The following is a 22,929-nucleotide window of genomic DNA, read 5'->3' as shown; positions in this document are numbered from 1 at the left end:
AGGAGGCTGGGTTTTTATAAAGATGGGAAATTTGCATCACCTGGCCTTTCCTAACGATGATAGTGACCCTAACAGGCTAATTAAAGTCTGAAATCTTGGTCAAAGTTATCTAAGCGCACAAATCTCCATGGGTGCCCAAATGTTTGCATTGGCCCATTTTCCTTTTTGTAATTTTTAAAATGTAAAAAATGACACTATATATATATTTTTCCTTACAATACAAAGGAAATGTGTTATCTTTAACGTTAGGTCTTTTAGAGATCATTTCATCTTTAACTTGCTAACTGTTCACAATAACAGTAATTTTGACCAGGGGTGCCCAAATTTTTACATGCCACTGAACTACAGATCCATATTGTCCTATAATACGTACACACTCACTGTTCGTAAAAGCAACTTGGACATGTCACACAATGTGTGTCTCTAACCAGGACAGTGTCACGGGTGAGTCAGAAGTGACAGACAGTCACTCTGCAGTTGATTGCAGGACATCTCTTTGTTTGGCATTACAGACACTTTCTTTAAAGCTGTCTCTCTAGGACCCAGCGGCTACCTTCCTTTTGCTAATTAACACCCTGGCCTGGGTGTATAAATACCTGCTGTTTGCTAGAGGGAGGTGCTGGCGATACTCACATGACCCCTTGTGAAGGCTTGGAGCTAGTGCCATACTTCTTCCTCTCTGGTGCTAAGAGGACGAGTGTTCATCGCTCTGAAGTCGAATAAAGCTAAGCTACCTTCCTTTGTTTGTTCCCCCTTGTTGTCTTTAGTTGTCAGTGGGGATTGACTAGAGCTCAACCCCTCCCTTCCCTAGCTAGGGCCAAACACCAGGGAAAGACAGGGCGAGGTTCCTGTGCGGCGATTGGTGCGGAACCAATATAGGGGCATTTAGGGGAGACAGGGTGATATAAGGTCAGCCTAGGAGGTCTCCACTACCCCCTTTCCCTAGAGTCTGGGCCCCCTTTTCCCCTTTCCCTTTGTGTTGCACTTAGTCTTTCCTATACCTTGCGTGACAGACAGGTCCCTTTCATGTGGTGTATCAAAAAGCACCACTAATTTTTCATCCACAGCATCACAAGTGGCATGAATGTGACAACATAGTCAACTAACTTACAGAGATTGCTTTAAAGACTCATTATATGAAAAAAAAAAAACGTATTGGGAGACCTATACGTTACACCTACAGGAGCTTTTATGAAAGCCCAATCTAAATCCATAGACACTAACGGAGTTGGTCCCCCCTTTGCAGCTAAGCAACTTCTTCTGGGAAGACTTTCTACAAGATTTTGGAGGTGTCTCTGGGAATTTTTGCCCATTCATCCAGAAAAGAATTTGTGAAGTCAGACACTGATGTTGGACGAAATTGTTTTGCTCTTTTCTACTTCATCTCAAAAATGTTTGATTTGAGGTCAGGGCTTTGTGTGGCCAGTCGTTTTCTTCCACACCAAACTCCCCCAGTCATGCCTTTATGATACTTGCTTTGTGCATTGTGGCACAGTCATGCTGGAACAGAAATGGTCCTTTCCCAAACTCTTCCCACAAAGCTGGAATAAACAATTGTCCACAATGTCTTGTGCTGAAGATTTAAGATTTCTCTTCACTGAAACTAAGACGTCTAGGCCGACCCCTGAAAAACAAACTCATGGCATTTTCCCTGCTCTACTAAACTTTAAAGTTGGCACAATGCAGTCAGGCAGGTAACGCTCTCCTAGCATTCACCAAACCCAGACTCGTCCCTCAGACCGCCAAATAAAAAAGCATTATTCCTCACTCCAGTTTCCAGTGCTCCAAAGTCCCATGATGGCTAAACTCTCTCCATTTGACCCTTGGTATTGTGCTTGGTGATGTAGGGCCTGCTTTCCGGCGGGGACACAGTTTTTGTGCTGATGTTAATGTTAGAGGAGGTTTGGACTCTAAAGCTATTGAGTCAGTAGAGTGCTGGTGACCTTTACGCATTTTGTGCCTGAGTACTCGGAGACAACGCTCTGTAACTTTATGTGGTTTTCACTTTGTGGCTGAGCTGCTTCTTCCATTTTTCAATTTTACTGCTCACAATTGATCGTGGAATATTTAGGAGGGAAGAATTTCATGAATTGACGAGTGCATTTGCAGGATCAGATGACCACACTGACTTGGCAGTGTGCATTTGCAGGATCAATAGTCCATATATGTATCAGTGAGCTCTCTAGAAAGTTTTGTTCTTTCATAAATATTAGTAAAGGCAGATGGCATGGTGAGGGGCTGGATTTTATACACCTGTGGTAAAAGGACTAATGATAAAACTGAATTCAATTAGTTACTGTTTTTTAACCCCTTAATAACATCTGACGTACTAATACGCGTCTGTGCCCTGGGACTTAAGAGCCAGACCCGTATTAGTACGTCATCGCGATCGCGCGCGCACACAGGCTGTGCGGGCGCGATCGCCGCCGGGTGTCAGCTGATTGTCACAGCTGACACCCGGTACTATGTGCAGGGAGCGGTCCTGCACCGCTTCCAGCACATTAACCCCCGCGATGCTGCGATCGAAGTCGATCGCAGCATTGCGGGGGCAAGGGGAGGTGATCGGCGATACTCACCTCCTCTTCCGGCTTCCAGCGCAGTCTTCAAAGGCTTCCCGGGTGTTGCCATGACAACATCCGGGTCACCAGAGAGCAGGAAGATTGCTTGGACATGCGCAGTGCATCTCCAAGCAATCTTCACACTGTGCACTTCTGACAGCCTTCATGGCATAGGGATGGTGCTCCATTCCTGTGCCATGCAGGCGATCAGAAAAAAAAAAGTGAAAGTCCCAGAGTGGGACAAAGTAATAAAGTGTATAAACTGTGTGAAAGTGGAAAAAAAAAAAAAAATGTGCAAAAATATTATAAAAAAATAAAAAAAATAATACACCAAAAATAAAAATATAATGTACCCATCAATAAATATTATTATAAAAAAAATAAAAAAAAAACAATAAAAGTACACATATTTGGTATCGCCACGTCCGGAACAACCTGACCTATAAAACTGTCCCACTAGTTAACCCCTTCAGTGAACACGGTAAAAAAAAAAAAAAAAAAAACGAAGCAAAAAACAATGCTTTATCACCATACCGCCAAACAAAAAGTGGAATAACACGCGATCAAAAAGACGCATATAAATAAAAATGATACCGCTGAAAACGTCATCTCGTCCCGCAAAAAACAAGCCACCATATAGCTCCATCAGCCGAACAATAAAAAAGTTATAGCTCTCAGAATAAAGCGATACTAAAAAATATTTTTTTCTATAAAATAGCTTTTATTGTGTATAAGCGCCAAAACATAGAAAAATGATACAAATGTGGTACCGCTGTAAACGTACTGACCCGAAGAATAAAGCTACTTCATCAATTTTACCACACGCGGAACAGAATAAAAAAAAAAAAAAAAAACAATTCCTGAATTGTTGGTTTTTGTTTATTCTGCCTCCCAAAAATCGGAATAGAAAGCGATCAAAAAATGTCACGTGCCTGAAAATGGCACCAATAACAACGTCAAGTCATCCCGCAAAAAACGAGCCGTCACATGACTGTCTGCCATAATCTGGAAAAATTATAGCTCTCAAAATATGGCGATGCAAAAACTAGATTTTACAAAAAATGCGTCTTTTAGTGTGTGACAGCTGTCAGTCATAAAAACCCCATATGATTCTGGCATTGCTGTAATCACACCGACCCGAAGAATAAAGTCGTCTAATCACTTATACCGCACAAGGAACGGCGTCAAAAATAAACTCTTGGGTTAGGATTGGGCTAGGGTTAGGGCTGGGTTTGGGGCTAGGGTTGTGCTGGGGCTAGGGTTGTGCTGGGGCTAGGGTTGTGCTGGGTCTAGGGTTGTGCTGGGGCTAGGGTTGTGCTGGTGCTAGGGTTGTGCTGGGGCTAGGGTTGTGCTAGGGTTAGGGCTGGGGTTGGGATTTTTTTCAAAAGTAAGAAAAAAAGATGACGATATGGCGACTAGTGTTGAGAGCAAGTGCTCGCTACTTGAGTTTGCATCGGGTGCTCTGGTATGCATTGAGTATCGTGGGTATTTGAGTGACATGCTCGAGTCTCTGCCCCATATGCTTCGCGGCCAAAAAACTTTACGGGGATTGCCTGCCATGCACGAGCGATCCCCGCATGTTTTTTTTTGGGTGTCTAATAACCGTGAAACATGCGGAGCAGGGACTCGAGCATGTCACTCGAGCACACGCTGTACATGGTGCATACCTGAGTACCCGATGCAAACTCAAGTAGCGAGCACTTGCGCTCAAGAATAATGACAACTTATTCAATATGATGACCTAATGTAAACAAATTCTGTGCCGTACCTCTGGGTTCAACATCTTCACTATACACCTTAATAAAATCCTTGAGGGGTATAGTTTCCAAAATGGGGACACTTGTGGGGGAGCTCCACTGTTTTGGCACATCACGGGCTCTCCAAACGCGACATGGTGTCCGCTAACAAATTGAATGGAAAAATCGGCTCAAATTGTTAGCGGACGCCATGTTGCGCTTGGAGAGCCCCTGTGTGCCCAAACATTGGAGCTCTCCCACAAGTGACCCCATTTTGGAAACTAGACCCCCCAAGGCACCTATCTAGATGCATAGTGAGCACTTGGAACCCCCAGGTGCTTCTCAAATTGATTCGTAACAATGAAAAAGTGAAAAAAAAAACACTTTTTCATTTTTATGAATCAATTTGTGAAGCACCTGGGGTTCCAAGTGCTCACTATGAATCTAGATAGGTGCCTTGGGGGGTCTAGTTTCCAAAATGGGGTCACTTGTGGGGGAGCTCCAATGTTTGGGCACACAGGGACTCTCCAAATGCAACATGATATCCGCTAACAAATTGTCGGCTCAAATTGTTAGCGGATATCATGTTGCATTTGGAGAGTCCCTGTGTGCCCAAACATTGGAGCTCCCCCACAAGTGACCCCATTTTGGAAACTAGACCCCCCAAGGCACCTATTTAGATGCATAGTGAGCACTTGGAACCCCAGGTGCTTCACAAATTGATTCATAAAAATGAAAAAGTGTTTTTTTTTTTCACTTTTTCATTATTACGAATCAATTTGTGAAGCACCTGGGGGTTCCAAGTGCTCACTATGCATCTAGAAAGGTGCCTTGGGGGGTCTAGTTTCCAAAATGGGGTCACTTGTGGGGGAGCTCCATAGTTTGGGCACAGAGGGGCTCTCCAAACGCAATGTGGTGTCCGCTAACAATTTGAGCCGATTTTCCATTCAATTTGTTAGCGGATACCATGTTGCATTTAGAGAGTCCCTGTGTGCCCAAACATTGGAGCTCCCCCACAAGTGACCCCATTTTGGAAACTAGACCCCCCAAGGCACCTATCTAGATGCATAGTGAGCAGTTGGAACCCCCAGGTGCTTCACAAATTGATTCGTAACAATGAAAAAGTGTTTTTTTTTTCACTTTTTCATTTTTACGAATCAATTTGTGAAGCACCTGGGGGTTGCAACTGCTCACTATGCATCTAGATAGGTGCCTTGGGGGGTCTAGTTTCCAAAATGGGGTCACTTGTGGGGGAGCTCCAATGCTTGGGCACACAGGGGCTCTCTAAACGCAACATGGTGTCCGCTAATTATTCAAGCAAATTTTACAATCAAAAAGTCAAATGGCGCTCCTTCCCTTCCGAGCCCTACAGTGCGCCCAAACAGTGTTTTTTCCCCAAATATTGGGTATCTGCGTGCCCAGGGGAAATTGCACAACAAATTTTGCGGTCCATTTTTTCTTGTTACCCCTGTGAAAATAAAAAAAATTGGGTCTAAAGTAACATTTTTGTGAAAAAAGTTAAATGTTCATTTTTTTCTTCCACATTCAAAAAATTCCTATGAAGCACCTGAAGGGTTAATAAAGTTCTTGAATGTGGTTTTGAGCACCTTGAGGGGTGCAGTTTTTAGAATGGTGTCACTTTTGAGTATTTTCTGTCACAAAGACCTCTCAAAGTGACTTCAAATGTGATGTGGTCCCTAAAAAAATGGTTTTGTAAATTTTGTTGGAAAAATGAGAAATCGCTGGTCAACTTTTAACCCTTATAGCTCCCTAACAAAAAAAAATTTGGGTTCCAAAATTGTGCTGATGTAAAGTAGACATGTTGGAAATGTTATTTATTAACTCTTTTGTGTGACATATCGCTCTGATTTCAGGGCTTAAAAATTCAAATTTTGAAAATTGCAAAATTTTCAAAATTTTTGCCAAATTTCCATTTTTTTCACAAATGAACGCAAGTTATATCGAAGAAATTTTACCACTATTATGAAGTACAATATGTCACGAAAAAACAATCTCAGAATCAGGGGGATCCGTTGAAGCGTTCCAGAGTAATTACCTCATAAAGTGACAGTGGTCAGAATTGTAAAAATTGGCCCGGTCATTAACGTCCAAACCACCCGCGGGGCTTAAGGGGTTAACTGAAATATTTTAAGACCAACAGAGGATCACACACTTCACCACTGGAGGTGGACACAACTCGGCAGTTCAGGTAAGATGGGTGACCCCATAATTAAGTATGGAAAATAGAATGAAAAACGCTTTCATCTACGAAAAAAACTGGAAAATATCTGGTTTTAATTAGTAAAAAAATATCACTTTGAATCTATTCATTTAATTACTTCACCTATGTGTAAGGGCTCATTCAGACATCCGATTTTCACAGTTAGCTCTCGTACCTGATAGTGATAGTCTATGGAGCCATTCACATGTCGATGATTTTTTGCAGACCAAGAGATCAGATAAAAATCGGCAATGCAAGTCAATGGGTCCATGTAAAAATCTGACATTCAAGTGAGGTCCGATTTTCATGGACTATCAAAAAGGAAAAGATGGACAATTTTTTTTTTATTTCTCCACTTACAAGAAAAACGGATGACACTCAGACCACACTGATTAAACTTTGATCAAACTCTGATCAAAATAATCAGTCTGTTTTTCTTGTCTGTGAGAAAAACAGATTTCTATGCCTTAGAAGAAGCATTCACTGCACATTGCTTTCTTGAGAAGGTGAAATAATTTGATTAAAGTGCTTCAAGCATGTACAAATATACCATATTTTTTGGACTATAAGACACACTTTTTCCAGCCAAATTTAGGCGTAAAATAGGGGGTGCGTCTTATAGTCTGAATGCAGGCTTACCGTGGGGTTGCGGTGGTGGTGAAGCAGGATCACAGGAGGCAGGATCCGTTCCTCAGGAAGCTGGCGGCGGCAGAAGTGTGGCGATGCTGCGGGCCCAGTGTCGGTGGTGAGCAGAGTGGAGTGCATTCATTGCATTGCTCTCCCGGCAACCATTTTCCTGAAGCCGTGGGCCGCCGGAAGCGGCACATGTGTAACACAGGTGCCGGAATGCAACCACATTATATGTATAACAACTATTATGTAAGGGGGTTAGTAACAGGGGTAATATACAGCAACTTGGAATAGCAATAAGAAATATTTTCAGTGAATAACAGTAAAGTTCTTTACAAAAGTGTGATGCACCCAGTCGTGGGAGTCACCACGTGAGTTCTCTTTATATGGCCCTAGCGGGGGGTCACAGGTTATTCCCGCAAGGCCGCAAGTCTCTTCCGGATAAAGTCTATCAGATCCGGTTTAGCCTCCCACGCACCAATGGGCGCCCACCCAACCTGAGATCCTAATCCCAACTGTCCCCGGTACCGTGAGTGAGAATTGGAAGTGATAGCCCTGTTCACTGGCGTGATTCCTCTGCTGTTGCTGGCGCGTCTCTCCTTTTGCAGTCCTCTCTCAGCTCTTCTCGGCTTGACCATCGACGGTAGTCTTTCACCCTTGGGGTAAAGGGGTCCAGACCTCGGCTTTTGACAGACAGCGTCGGATCCCGGGAACTTACTCAGTGTGGGGCGCAGATCCTGTCTCTGATCAACAAGCGCTAGTCTCTGTGTGAAGCCAAGCTGTGCTGGTATCACAGACCCAGAAGGGTGTATTGAAGGATTCCTCCACAAGAGGCCCCCATAACCATTCACACATCTCCACCTTCCACCTCAGACCACCAGAGGGAGCCCGTTTGGGAGATATAAAAGGGAAGGTGGAGCCAGGCAGCAGTCAGTCTTGAGACTGCAGTCTGTGTGAGCAGTTAGTCTATTCTGGTATAGCAGTGAGTCCAGTACAGCCTGAGAGGAGTTACCTCAGAGGACAAAAGCCTGTTCAGCTCCTGCAATTGCTATCCTGCAGTGGAGCTTATCCAGATCGAGACTCGGTGCAGCTCAGTGAGGTGAGCTTTAGGTGAGCCAGCATAAGAAAAAGACAAGGGGGATTGGGACAAATCCAGGGCACCAAATACAATTAATAAATAGATATAAAGACACTAATGTACAAAAATATGCAAAATTTTATTAGTCTCAAAGCACACTACATAGGACATTATTAAAAAACATACACAGGACAAAGAAGGAAAAAAATTCACCCAAACAAAAGAAAAATAATCAATAGATATGTCAAAGATGTATTACACAACTGTGCAAGATAAATGCACTTCAATAACAATGGTACATAATTCCAAATATCGCTAAAATATATATGGCATGTTATAGATAAATCAATTGGTAAGAGAGCATAGTGGAAAATATCTATGCTCCACTATCAAGCCCACAAATAAATTAAGTATAAAGCAATATAGGAATAAGGAGAGTACCAGAAAATAAAGATGCACAGAGAAAAGGAAAAAGTATAAATAACCTACGCGTTACGCCAAGTGCTTATGGCTTCATCAGGGGTGTGATGTTGGTGTCCCAGATGCTGGAGGTATATATACTGAAAGAAAGTCAAAAATCCCAAATGGACAAAGTAGAGAGGTTGAGGACAAAGTGTGAGATGGATTATGCAAGGTTAAGGTAGTCTCAAAGTCCACATATCTTGCAGTGATGAGAGAATCCCAGGAAATAGTCCCATATCCATGTTTTAGTATTCCCCTTTGAGAACATGTGCAAACAGACTGTGTCTCATAATGAGGTCGGCACCTGGCTGGAGGGGGATGGCGTGCGGTTCACAGTGGAACGCACCACCACACACACAGACCAGGAAGAGCCCAGGCAAATAGGGGATTTCCCAGCACACATGTATCAATACGATGCACGTGACCAGGGGAATCCCAGAAGTGACGACACACAGGGGCAGAGACAGGAAATAAATCACCTCAGCCATGGGTTCCACATTGGAGCGCACTGGCAAGGGAGGGGAGGCAGGAATGTGGACCAATAGGAAGAAGGTACAGGAATACACCCACAGACATGTGCATCAGCACAAAACAGCACTGGAGGTGAGCCGGCGCCATAAGATCGGTGAAAAGCGGCACGCTGCCATTAGTGTGAGTAGCCTACTGAGGGTCCGAGTAGGCCGAAGGCGAAGGAGTAGAGAGTTAGTTCATAGGGGGCATGGGAGCTTAATTAGCTCACCTCAAAGAAGAAGCAGTTACCGGACACCGGGTCCGAAGCTTACCGGGATCTCCATGACCCAGTAAGATAAACCGGAATCCCTGGAGAACTACAGGTCCCAGGATCGCTAAAGTGCTGATACGTACCAGAGCCAGGAGACACATAGGCCCCGTGAGTCGGGAGCATGCACTCCAAGAGAAGGCCCTACCACAAGGTCAGCCAGCGCAGGACAGAGACAAAGTTAGGCCTAGCTACAGGCAGGTCAGAAACTTATTACGCAGCAGCAAGAACCAGGAGGCCCAAAACCTGCTCATTGGGGAGGATCCGGACATACACCCTTCACCCTACAGTGCTCCGGGGAGTGCCTGAATTTCCATCAGTAAAAGGTACTGAAGTGACTTTTGTGTCCGTCCCTGTTCTTGCTCTGGCCCGGCGTAGTCTCTTTGTCCTGCATACCAGTTCCTATACTGCCCTGAGGCCCAGCTCTACCTGTGGAGAGCAATACCATCAAGCTGCCCTATCATCAGCCTCAGTGGACTGCGCAGCGCTGGTGATCCTCACCAGAAACCACAGGTGGCGTCGCAAACTCTTTCTTTTATAAACTTAACACCGATTAACGCCCTTTTGAAGAGTGACCCCAGAGTACGGGCCCGGGAGCTGACCACCGCGACCTCCTTAATGCTAAAGGCCCGGGTAACCGAGTCATCCCCATCCCCTGGGCTTGTCATCTGGGCACTTCTGTCAGGAGTCTGAAGCCTCTCAGGCGGTGTCCGACTCTGGTGCAGCGCAGGCCTCCGGCTGAGGCCTGTCGCGCTGGGTTTCTGCGGTACCTGTGGAGCACGTCTGCTCCACTCTGCAGCCTGGCGTCAAATCTCTTGCTGCAGAGTCTTCTCCAATGCACAGCCGCACCTTGCGCTCTCTTGGCACCAAATCAATCTGGCACACAGGACTTTTATACCCAGGAAACCCTCTGGGTCACCTGACCAGGTCCAGCACACAAAGTCTCTCTCCCTGCTAACACAATTCTTTGTTTTACTTTCACTTTGTTCTAGCAGAGGTGGTGTTTGCTTACAGTTACTTAGTCTCTCTTGTCCATTTATCTACACATGCGCAGATTGGGATCTCGGCCCAGCCGAGATCTCAATCTGAGCAGGCACCGCCTCTGGTGGTCATTTCCCTGAAGCGCACGGCTGAACCAAGATCTCAATCTGTGCATGCACCACAGGAGGCGGCCATCTTCCTGAAGCCCACCGCCGGGAAAGCAATGTGCTCCACTCTGTTTCACCACTGGGAAAGCAATGCACTCTGCTCTGCCTCACAGCCAACACCAGGCCCGCATCATCGCACCAACGGGACACCCCCTCCTCCCGCAGCATTGCCTCACTTCTGCTGCCGCCGGCTTCCTGAGGGAGGGACCATGCCCCCTGTGCCCTTCTCTACCGCCACCACCCCCAGGTAAGATACCTTAAATTCAGACTAAAAGACAGACCCCCATCTATAAAACTCTTTTCTTTCCTATTTTGCACCCGTAAATTTGGGGTGTGTCTTATGGTCCGGTGCGTCTCACAGTCCAAAAAATGCGGTACATAGGTACTCTGGATTACGACAAAAGGTGACGTTTCAATTCACAAGAATCTTTCTCAAACAGTCGCCTTGTGGAGGTACAGGAAAGAGGACAGCTCATGTGGTGCTGTACAGCACCTTCATGTCCACTTTCCTGTGGCTCCACAAGGCGACCGTTTGAGAAAGATTCTCATGAATCGAAAAGTCACCTTCTTTCGCAATCCGGAAGCACCTATGTATATTTGCACCTGCTTATAGCACTTTAAATGATTTCACCTTCACAAGAAACGAGTGTGCAGCGAATACTTCTTCTTTCACCTGGGGAGTCCACTCCCATTTCGCTAACACCTCAAAGAAAATGGTGTGTTCACTCCGAATTTTACTACATTTTGAATGAGGCCTTAGGCATAGTTTGAGCCCACCTCGTTACTGTCACTACACGCCCTAAAGCTTTGGTCAGTGTCACAAGATGTGTTGTAGCTCTAAGGAGGTGCCAGATAGGCACTGTCGAGTTTGCAGGGTCTGGACCCATTTCAGTCATATCAGTAATAATGGAGCCAGCGCATTACTCACTAATGAGAGAATGAGCCATGATAAAAGCAGCAGATGGTACCATGTTGGCGAGTTCGGACATGTGCTTGCTGGGGTAAGTGATGGGTCTTCCCTGCAGTTTGTGTAGCAGTGCAGAAGAGACTCCTACAGCGAGCAGTCTGTGCCTAGGAAAGGTGCTGATGACCAGTAGGGAGCAGCTGGGCAGATCAGGGGCCAGCGAATGGTTCCACTGAAACCAAGCTCAGCAAAGAGATGAAATATTCCAAAAACAAACAATTTGCACTTTGGCTAAAAAAAAGGGGGGAGGGGCAGTAGTATGGATAAGTACTAATAGCCTGTGGGGCCACACTATGTCATGAATAAATGTATTGTAGAACTATAAACCACAGGTCAATGATGGGTAAGAGGAAAAGTGGACTCTGTTAGATAATGCACTACCAGCAATAAACGCATAGTTACCATTAAAGGCGGATCCGTATTGTAGATGTTGCCAGGGGCTTGTCGATAGCAGCTATAGTGATGCCGTGGAGGTCAATATAAACTTGCTTCAGCTGCAGATAATAACATATGACATAAGTCAAAGTTCAGTTATGAGGTGTACCCCAGGTGAAGGTGGAGCTGAAGGTGCCTTAGGTTTATGCAAAGAGTTCACCTGATTGCTAGGAGGGTACACCAATGTGTACAGTTGATGTCCTTATTTGAGAGAGCAAGTTCACTCCTTAGGGATCGTACTGGTATCAGAGGATGTATATTAATTGACGTCTGTAAATAAAAAAATGTAAATAAAAATCAGGCAGGGTGCATAAAGACACCCATCCTACCCGATCCTCGTTGCCGTCTTGATCCATAGATAACTTCTGAAGAGAGTTCTGTGGAGCTGTGTCCCGGCCCGAGGCATACGCTCTATCCACTTCCTAGTGCTCAGCATGTACTAGCTGAGCACCGGCAGGACCTGTGTGATGTCACACGACCACGTGACAGCGGTCAGTAGGGATCTTGGAGAGGACCGAAATTCCAACGTGTTTTGGAAAAGATACGTTTTCCTTCATCAGGGTTCTGATGATCTGATGCTTTCTGTATATTTACAAGCGCCACTCTTTATTAGTATTTTTGGTCAAAGAGATGAAATAGGTGGGAGAGGGAGTCCTCCCTCCTGATTTTTTGTGGTGGCACAAGTGTTGAAAGTGTACTCAGAGCAGTACTGTGCCTGCTGCCAGGAGGATGCCTGGCTATGTGGGATAAGAGTGTGTGTCCCTCTTACAGGTGTGCCATGGTGGAGGAAACCAGGTCCAAGCCAATGCTAGGTCGTTAATAAGCCCTATATTGAAGTTCCATGCCTGGAGACAAAGTGGGGGTATTGATAGAATTGGATACAGGGGCGGAAGAGCAGATTCTGCAAAGTAGGTAATGAGTCAGGATTGAGAAGAAACTCAGCTGCGTGCAGTGACACTTGCTGTGTGTGATGTTACAGATGCCCACTGGATAGCTGAAGAGACACCTGGACTCCAAATTGTGCTGGGGCTCATCCAAGCCTGGAGTTGTACAAGCTGCCAGAGTAGAACCTCAAGCTGAAGTCATTGTAAGGGCTTACTCACATGAGCAATGATTTTCTCTTCCGAAATAATCGGATCGATGGTAACGACACTCTGCTCAAATTCTGATCCAAGTTTGATCAGAGTATTAGTTAACTGTGATCCAATTCTCTCTGATGAGAGAATCACATTGTAGGTGAGGATAAGACGAAGAACTTAATTTCTCCATCTTCTCCACTGTCTGTGTCCGTGTATTGGACTGCACTTAGATGACAACTTGGACAACCCCTTCTCATTCCTCATGTTTGACCTCGTTAAAATAAAAACATTTATACTCACCTCCTGTGTTGGTGCCGTTCCGGCGGTGTCGGCACTCGAATTCCGGGGGCTTACATGAGGCTGTTATGTCACACAAGCCATGCGGCCAATCACTGCTGGCGTCGCAGTCCCCGCACTCGGACGTATTGAATATCAACAGGAAGTCAGGGCCGCGCTGTTGTCTGACTACCTCTTGATGTTCGATTTGTTGGGGACCGTGACGCCAGCGGTGATTGGGCGCAGGGCTTGTGTGACGTAACAATCTCACGTGAGCCCCGGGAATGCAAGTGCCGACATTGCCAGAACGGCACCAACACGAGAGGTGAATATAAATGTTTTTATTTTAATGGGGCCAAACATGAGGAATGAGAAGGGGTTGCCCTAGTAGTGGACAACCCCTTTAAGTCTGTCTCCACCTGTAATTTATTTCTGCTCCATCGAAGCAAACAGCATGTATCATAGGCTTGTATCATGTTCAATGCTACACTGACCTTTTGCACAGAAAACTCTTTTATCTTGAATTACATCTGATAATATTCTCTACAGAGGGGAAAAAGAGTGCAGTCTACATGTTATAGCTTGTTCACCAAAGAAATACGTTAGGAGGACAAACCGCAAGCACAAGCTGGGCAGCTCCTTTGTCTTACATCTTGGAGGAGTGGTGATTGTGTTGCTGAATAATCACAAAGACATGAGGTTTCCAGAGCTCTGTTACGTCTCACATTCACTGCACACCTGCGGATTCAGTGTCTCCTCCCCCACAGGCAGGTGAAGAGAAACTTTCATTCAGGTAGAGATTTGTTGCCCTTTGTTCTGTTGTGTTTTGTCCATAGCCAGGAGCCTGAAACTGGGAAGATGTGTTAATGTCTGCAGAGGACCGAGCACTGCAGGAGCTGATTATCGCTTCATTCAGGTAACAAGTTTCTATGTGATTTCCGGAGAAACGTTTGTTGCTTTTTAGGCTGTTTTTGCTTTAAACATGACAATTAGATATGAAGCTGAATTAGGCCTCCTTCACAAGTCCATGTTTCCAGTACATACCCATTATACTCTAGGGTGCTATGCACATGTCTGTGTTTTTCTGGCAGCATAGATCGCAAGGGTGATACAAGTCTATGGGTCCATGAAAAACACGTACAGGACAAGCATGGCATCCGTGTACAGTCTATGTTTAACATTGCAAAGTTTAGAAGAAGCTTTATAATTTATTTATTTCTTTATCCAAAATGGAAAAACACTGAAGGCACTAATGACAAAAACGGACACACGGATGACACGCTGGTGGCAAAAATGGACACACTGGTGGCAAAGACAGACATGCGGGTGACACGCTGGTGGCAAAGACGGACACTTGGGTGACACACTGGTGGCAAAGACAGACATGCGGGTGACACGCTGGTGGCAAAGACGGACACGCGGGTGACACAAAAGAAGACACTGGTGGTAAAGACCGACACGCGGGTGACACGCTGGTGGCAAAGACGGACACGCGGGTGACACAAAAGAAGACACTGGTGGTAAAGACAGACACGCGGGTGACACGCTGGTGGCAAAAACTGACACACTGGTGGCAAAGACTGACACGGGGATGACACCATGATGGCAAAAACGGACACGCGGGTGACACAAAAGGACACACTGGTGGCAAAGACGGACACGGGGATGACACGCTGATAGCAAAAACGGACACGCGGGTGACACACTGGATGTGGATTCAGTGATCTGCGGAGAGCACAGTATATGTGTGAACCTGGCCTTAAATGGTTATTACAGTAATATGTCTCTGTGCCAGCTATAGGAGATTGAGACTCCGACAAAGTTGAGCGGGATGCGCTATGCTGCTTCTGTATTTCCCATAAAAGTGAATGAGCAGTAGGAAAAGCTATATAGCAAATTGAGCTTTCTCAGGCCACTTAGCTGTTTCTGTGGCCCTGACCACATGTGGCTGTAACATAAAGACAGATATTCCTGTCTTGGTCATTAATCGTTGAGATAGGAATACTCGTTTTAATGTCACCTGCTTTGTCTGCTCCCTCAATACACAACTTTTAATTTTTAATAGCTTATTTTTCAAGGTTTGTATCTTTAGTTAAATTGAAAAAAAGACATGGATAAATGAAGTTATTGCTAGATTATTTACAAACTGCAATGTCTTCTGTTATGAGAAAAGCATCCAGCCCTTTTATAAATGCGGATGCTTTTAAATTTCAATTTAAATTGTAATTTAAACTTACATTGCAATTTCAAACTTCACCGATCTGCTCAGATTTCAAGGGCCTAAAACATATAAAAAAATCTACCAAAAGTTTAGTTACTTTTTAAGGGCTCAGTCATTCCACTGTATTATTCGGTCGGGTGCGATCCGATTTTTTTTTTTTTTTTGGCACTCGGTCCAATGTTATTCAATGGGGCAATGCTGATGTACAATTTTTTTTTCATTGACAGAATCTGTCTGTGAAAAAAACTGCAGCATGCTGTGAATTCTCTCTGAAATTTGATGCCACTCATCCATTTAAGTTTATGGGTGAGTTGAAAATGTCGACTGCACTCGGACGACATCTGATTTTCGCTGATTCACAAAATGGAGAAATTTTGTTACCCATCTTTTCCTCAGTGTGCTCTGATTCTCTCATCTTACAGAATCAGATCACACTATGCTGACACTCTGAGCAAACTTGGATCAGTGTTTGACCAGAGTGTCATTAGTATAATTGGCCCGATTGTTTAGGATGAGAGAATCTATAGTCGCGTGACCCTAGCCTTAGGTGCATTTAAATTGTGGCCTATCTAAAAAGTCTATCAATCACCGGATGCACGAGCAAAACATTTACACTTGCTTAAAGGGGTTGTGCTACAAACAAAAGTACATTTTAATCAATAGATCTTGGAATAAAAATAAACTCCACAATTTGATGTGTTTAAAAAAAAAAAAATGTTCCTGTGCTGAGATAATCTTATACATGTGCCCCTGCTGTGTACTGTGTAATGGCTGTGTCTGACCGTGCAGGAACATGGTCTGATCATACCACATCTCCTGGGCAGGGGAGGAAGAAAGAGTATACAGACATTACAGCAGGGGATCACAGCTGATTCTTTTTGTGAGTAAAACATTTCCCTGCCTGTTTTTAAACAATATTTTACCTTAAAGAAAGAATCAGCTGTGATCCGGTGCTGTAATGTCTGTATAGTCTTTTGCTCAAGCCCCCCCACCCACGCCCAGGAGCTGTGGTATATCCGACCTGTTCCTGCACGGTCAGACACAGCCATTACACTGAGGCACGTTTATATCTCGGGAAAGGAAAATGTTTTTTTTAAACACATCCAATTATGGAGTTTATCTTTATTCCAAGATCTGTTTGTTAAAATATACTTTTGTTTGTGGCACAATCCCTTTAAATATCATCCTTCTCAGCAGCAGATTGTCCGGTGTTGCCGAGAACAATGCTATTCTATGCGTACAGAACGATCATGTTAATGATCTGTTTCTCATACTGTATGAACAGCACCCATGTTAGCATGACTAAGCTTGGTAGTAAAAACTTGTAGGATAGATGATAAACAGACATCTGGGCTGGAGCAAAGCCAAGTGGAAGCCAAAACTACGTGGTAGCATTACCGAATACTCAGGCAGCACGTAGCTCCCTGAGCCGGCCTTGGAAGTGGACATCAGAGGTGCTTGCTGGGTTATCACAGCAACTTGGAGTGAACTAGCACAGAGGGAGCCAGCCATAGGAGAAGGGAGCAAAAGCCACCGATGGAGCCACGGCAGGTGATTTATAGCATGCCGTTTGTTAGTTATTACATTGTTCTCTACTATATACTTTTGCAGTTCATCTCTTGTAATATCTTTAAAAATGTTTACACACCACTGATGTCAAAGTTACTGGATGGTAGTTGCATGGATCCACCCTCTTACCCTTCTTGAATATCGATACCACATGAGCCATCATAATAATAATTATCTTTTTATTTATATAGCGTCTACATATTCTGCAGCGCTTTACAATTCAGACAATTTACAGACATTAATCGGCACTGTCCCCATTGGTGCTCACAATCTACATTTCCTATCAGTATGTTTTTGGCATTGGAGAGAACCCGGAGGAAACGCACGCATACACTGGGAGAACATACAAACTCCCTGCAGATGTTGTCCTTGGTGAGATTTGAACCCAGGACCCTGGCGCTGCTAGTCTGCAGTGCTAACCACTGAGCCACCATGCTGTCCATCATCCAATCTTGTGGCACTGACCCTGCTACAAGAGAGTTTAAAGGAATATGGAAATTAAGCAGATAGATTTCTTGGTGTCCCCCGGGCGCCAAGCATATGAAAACAAATTTTATAAAAAGACATTTCTCTTAAATCAGACAGCTAATATGGGACATACAGGTATGTATAGATTTACATTTCTATAACCTGTAGGCCTACCTATATTAGAGGTCTGATAACTCCCAGAGGGTGACAATTTATTGAGCTCAACTCTCTCACTATGAATGAATGAACACCGTTTGGCCCTGGGGCTTTATCAATATTTAATTTGCTCAGGTGCAACTTTACTTCTTGTGTTTAATTTAGTGATATTGGGAGGTAAATGATACTTAGTACAGGTAATTCACTTATGAATGCAGATGAAGCATACTTGTTTAATAGCTAAGTGTAGTTAATATCTTATATTGTTTTTGTACAGACATTTTTTTCAAAACTTTTTTTTAGTTAGAGCAAAAAACATGTTACATTTTGATTTAAAAAAAAAAAAGCCAAAAACCAAAACACAGTGGGGGTATTTTATCAAGGCTCTTGTACCAGGTTTTTTGTCATCAAAAGGTTGGAAATTTTGTTGAATGTCATTTGTCACGTAGTGACAAGTGACTGTGGGCACCTACCCAATCCCTTGAACTAGGGGAACCCTAGGCTATTTGTCCCCCAGATTTCCCTGGATGGTGGAGACGCCAGGGTCTCATACCTTGCTATGATCCTATCTTAACACTTATCTGTTCCCTCCCCCACCTAGGAAGGTGTGAGGCCGAAATGTATTGGAAAACACTAACCAGACAGACAGGGGTTAACGGACAAGGATAAAAGAAAACTACAATTATACAAATATAATCACAAAACAGAGTGGGAAACAAGAGAGGAATAAGAGGCACAAACCAAATGGAAGAGGATGAGGATAAACATGCAAACCAACTCCTAAAAAAAACTCTCCAACTGCCTACTACAAACACTGAATTTCTCCTTCAACTTCAAACCAGGAAGGAGAACAACTATCCCTGGCGACTCCCAAGTGCCAGTGGTGAGCATATATACCAGATGGGAGTGGCTAACACAGAACAGCTGAGACAATTCAGGGTGGAGAGCTCCAGGAGAAAGACAAAATTAATTAACCCTTGCAATGACAGAGCAAGGAAAACCTGCGCTGTTTAATAGGATGGTGAAACATTTCTTATCAGTGCAGGAGTTTGTGTAACCAGACGCCACGATCTTTTGGCCCCTCTCTGTCGTACTAGCCCTGTTATATAATTTTTTGCTATTTTTATAATTCTCTCATCACTTTTAAAAAGTGGATGCTGAAGTGGGCGTGGATAGCTAATGAAATAGTATCCGGTAGATTGATGAATTGCAACTTTTTAAAAAGGGACAATTCTCTCTCCAGCAGTGAGGTGGTGTAAAAATTGGAGAACAAGCTCTAAACATTAAGTGTTACTTAATGTACCGAATTAAACAAACATTGTGTGACACTTTGATGAATTTGGTGCAAATAAAGACAACACAGCCTTCAGCAAAACAAACTTCAAAAATTACCCTCATGAAAAATCTACTTGCAGAAGATGAAATGTATTAATATTTTGCAGTAGACTTTTATGGAGTTTCCCTACATAAACCACCTATTTCTAGGGTAGGTGAAAAATGTCAGATCTGTTTGGGGGGTGGGGTGGAAGGGAGTAGGACCCATCACTGTGACACCAACTGATCACTAAAACTTGAGTCCTTTTCCTGTTCATCCTCCGTTTCTGCAGATGAGTGGAGCAGACGCAACAATGCTCGATTCATTGTCTATGGAACTGATGGAAATAGTTGTGTAGCACTTCTATACACTGAGAAATATTTGTGTCAGCAAAAAATTACTTTAACTATGGTGTTAAGAATGCCTTTCTTGTCACTGGAATAATGCCATTGTGTGAGTGTAAATGTAATATTTTTCTATTTTATTTTTATTTATTTATTTTTTTAGTCCGTGTTAAAATCCGCCTTAAAATGCAAGAAAATTGAACACACAGTAAGTCAAAATTAAAATGTACCCTGAATTTATATAGAGAAACATAATGTTTTTTTTCTGTCATTGGTGCCCTTTAAATTTGCAAGTAAAAAACTCTTAGAATGTAATATTGCATACGGAATTAGAGAGATCACCATACAGCAGCACATGGAGTTCATATAGGCCATTAATAGTGCTATAAAAGATGCATAATTTTTATACAAGGTCATGATTTACATGCTTTCTACCTTTTGATAGTCATGTTATGTATAGTGTTGTTAAGTATTGCTAACAGTCTTAAAAAAAATTTACTGAGATGCTTAAGAAAAATAATGTACACCACTTACATTGCTACATGTGACTCACTACCTACTCTATTTAATAAAATAGCTTCTATTTAAATGGTTTATGCCACATAACACAGGATTATAATGTAGATTCCTCTATTTTTCTCAATTATCAAAACACAAATTGGGATACATTTTTGCTAACCTACAGCCAGGAGTCTGAATCTTACTTCATACACAATATTCTTTATCAGCCATGTAATAAGATGTCACTGTGTATTATACAGCTCGGCTAAATGAGGAGGCTACAGCTGCTTCTAACAGTTTAATCTGGAAGAGGACATAAATTGGCTTATGTATTCACCCCCTTGACACTTTACCTATTTTGTTACATTGCAACCTGTGTAAATATTTTTAGAATCTGATTTGTATGTGATACATCAGCATTAAATAGTCTAATTTGGTGAAGTGAGAAAAATATAGGTATAAATTAAATTTATGGGATCAAATAACTAATAAATAAATGGCATGTGCATATGTATTCACCCCTTTTGCTATGAAGCCCAAAGACAAACAAAAATTGTAAGGCTCTTTTGTATTTGCCAAAAGATATGTGGGAGACTCCCCAAATGTATGGAGGAAGGTTCTGTAGTCAGCAGGGACAGGGAAAATGGTCCGAGTCACAGAAAAGATGGATGGTGCAAAATACAGGGATATTCTTGAGCAAAAACCTGTCCTGTTTCAGTCTGTCAGTGATTTGATACTGGGACGGAGGTTCACCTTCCAACAAGACAATGACCCAAAGAATACTGCTCAAGCAACACTCAAGTGGTTTAAGGGGAAATGTGTAAATCTTTTCGAGTGGCCTAGTCAAAGTCCAGACATTAATCCAATTGAGAATCTGTGATCAGACTATAAGATTGCTGTTCACCAGAGGAAACCATCTAACTTGAAGGAGCTAGAGCACTTTTGCCTTGAGGAATGGGCAAAAATCCCAGTGGAAAGCTCATAGAGACTTATCCAAAGCAACTTAAAGCTGTTATTGCCACAAAAGGAGGATCTACAAAGTACTGACATTAGGGGGGGTGAATAGTTATGCACACTGAAGTTTTCAGTTATTTTGTCCTATTTGTTGTTTGCTTCACAATCAAAAGAAAACCAATGTTCAGTTGTAGGTATGTTCTTTACATGAACTGATGCAAACCCTCAAAAAAAAACAACAAAAAAAAAACTGTGAAATTCCAGGTTGTGAGGTAGCAAAACACAAAAAAAAGCCAAAGAGGGGTGAATACTTTCGCAAGCCACTGTAGCCGTACTGAAGTGTAACTATAGGGAAAACGGTCCAATTACTCAGCGTTTATACACGAAGTACAGTAGTGGTCACTGACATTCCAGGAACTACTTGTTCAGACACAGCCTTGGGACATGTATACTGTCTATCCCTGACATCCACGGTGTGTGAGGATTTTAACTACCCTACACTTTTTGTATTCTACTAACTGGTTGCAAATACGTATGTACAATTGTACAAACATGAAAGATAAAGATAAGGAGTCACCTGTGAGAAAGATCAGCAAACCCCAAAGCAAGACCCAGAGAGAGGGAGCAAAGAAGAGACTAGTTAGAAATCGAACCCGTAGCTGCCTTTGCCTATCCAGCTAACAGGCAAAACTTCCATGTCCTCACGAAGAGGACAACTGACCATGCTCTCCTTCTCATCCTCCTCCTCCCAGTCCTCAGGCCATCCAAGCTGAACAGACAGTATGACAGTTGTACAGGTAGTACCGTCTATAGCGCAGGAAACTAGCTCCTGTTCTTCCTCCTCCTCCTCATTGTCACCCAATCCACGTTGGGATGAGATGATGCTGGGCTGTGTGTAATCACCCTTTATGGTTCCTTGCTCCATCTCATCGTGCTCCGCCTGCAATGCATCCTCTTTAACCCTAGAACGCATACCTGGGGCCTCGCAGGCCCGCCCTGTTAATTGTTTTTTATTTTCTGCAAGATTACTTTAGTTAGAATTTTGAAGTTTTGGAGGATGATACATATGTCTGACATCCATGTCCACTCCTGAGGTCTTACGTGTGGAGTCTGACCTGAATACCGATGGCCTTGTTGATGCTGGTAGTCAACAACTGCCCTCTTCTGCTCACAAATCCTTCCCAACATCTGCAATGTAGAGTTCCAAAGTGTGGGGACGTCGCAGATTAGTCGGTGAGCTGGAAGCTGCAAACGTTGCTGAAGCACGGCAATGGCGGCAGAAGCTGTAGCTGACTTTCTAAAATGGGCACACAGGCGGTGTACTTTGACAGATCTGGCAAATCCAGGTAGGTTTAGAGAAACCGCTGAACCACGAGGTTAAGCACATGGGCCAGGTATGGTACATGTGTGAGCTCGCCTCAGAGAAGCCACCAGGTTCCGGCCATTGTCACACATGACCATGCCTGACTGTAGGGTCAGCAGTGTCAGCCACAGATCTGCCTGTTATTTCTGAGCTGTCCACGACTCTTCTGCAGTGTGCGGTTTGTCACCTAAGCATATTGGGCCCGCAATTCTCGGCGTCGGGAGGACGTGTTCTGTCCCAAGGTCCGACTGGGTCCCTGGGATTGTGCACGCACAACAGCGGGACAAGCAGTGCTGTTACCCGCAGACACTGTTGCTGGACCCTGGGGTTCGGCCCACTTAGTAGAGTGCTTTGCTGCCATGTGCCTGATCATGCTGATGGTGGTCAGGCAGGTAGTTTTGCTTCGCCTGCTGATGCTGGCCTGGCAGGTGGTGCAAATGGCCTTTTTGGGGTTATCAGTAGAGTCTTTAAAAAAACAACCAGACTCGGGAAGACCTAACAGTTGTACTGGCAACTTCCGTCATGTTGGCGTTATGAGGCACGCTTTCCCACCTTGTGTCTGCGGCCACAACACTGCTTCCTGCCTGTTGTGGTGCTACGCCTCCCTCCCACTGTGTGCTGCTGTCTTTGCTCTATGTCCCCTTGCCACTTCCGCACCCTGGTCCTCCTCCTG

At 43.9% G+C, this 22,929-nt stretch overlaps 1 protein-coding gene and 1 long non-coding RNA gene across 7 annotated transcripts in view; one reads left to right on the top strand and one right to left on the bottom strand.

The window, feature by feature from the left end:
* The window catches only part of LOC141249967 (uncharacterized), a 98,974-nt gene extending 91,065 nt beyond the window's left edge, over window positions 1-7,909 (bottom strand). The window contains exon 1 of the long non-coding RNA XR_012312424.1: window positions 7,155-7,909. This is a non-coding gene — a long non-coding RNA (uncharacterized lncRNA). The remainder of the gene's footprint in view (window positions 1-7,154) is intronic.
* Window positions 7,910-8,083: 174 nt separating this feature from the next.
* LOC141195983 (probable tRNA methyltransferase 9B) overlaps window positions 8,084-22,929 on the top strand; it is a 51,595-nt gene continuing 36,749 nt past the window's right edge. The window contains exons 1-2 of one of the 6 annotated variants that reach the window (XM_073662530.1): window positions 8,084-8,244; window positions 19,602-19,646. The gene's annotated coding sequence lies outside the window, so the exon portion shown is untranslated. Of the gene's footprint in view, window positions 8,256-13,817; window positions 14,282-19,601; window positions 19,647-22,929 lie in introns of those variants that run through there. The other 5 variants (XM_073662531.1, XM_073662532.1, XM_073662528.1 and 2 more) reach the window with 5 other exon arrangements.

The sequence above is a fragment of the Phyllobates terribilis genome, unplaced genomic scaffold (assembly GCF_046119375.1).
Source record: "Phyllobates terribilis strain yellow unplaced genomic scaffold, ASM4611937v1 Scaffold_2__4_contigs__length_985480577, whole genome shotgun sequence".
NCBI lineage: Eukaryota > Metazoa > Chordata > Amphibia > Anura > Dendrobatidae > Phyllobates > Phyllobates terribilis.
This window is presented reverse-complemented; position numbering and strand designations above follow the sequence as displayed.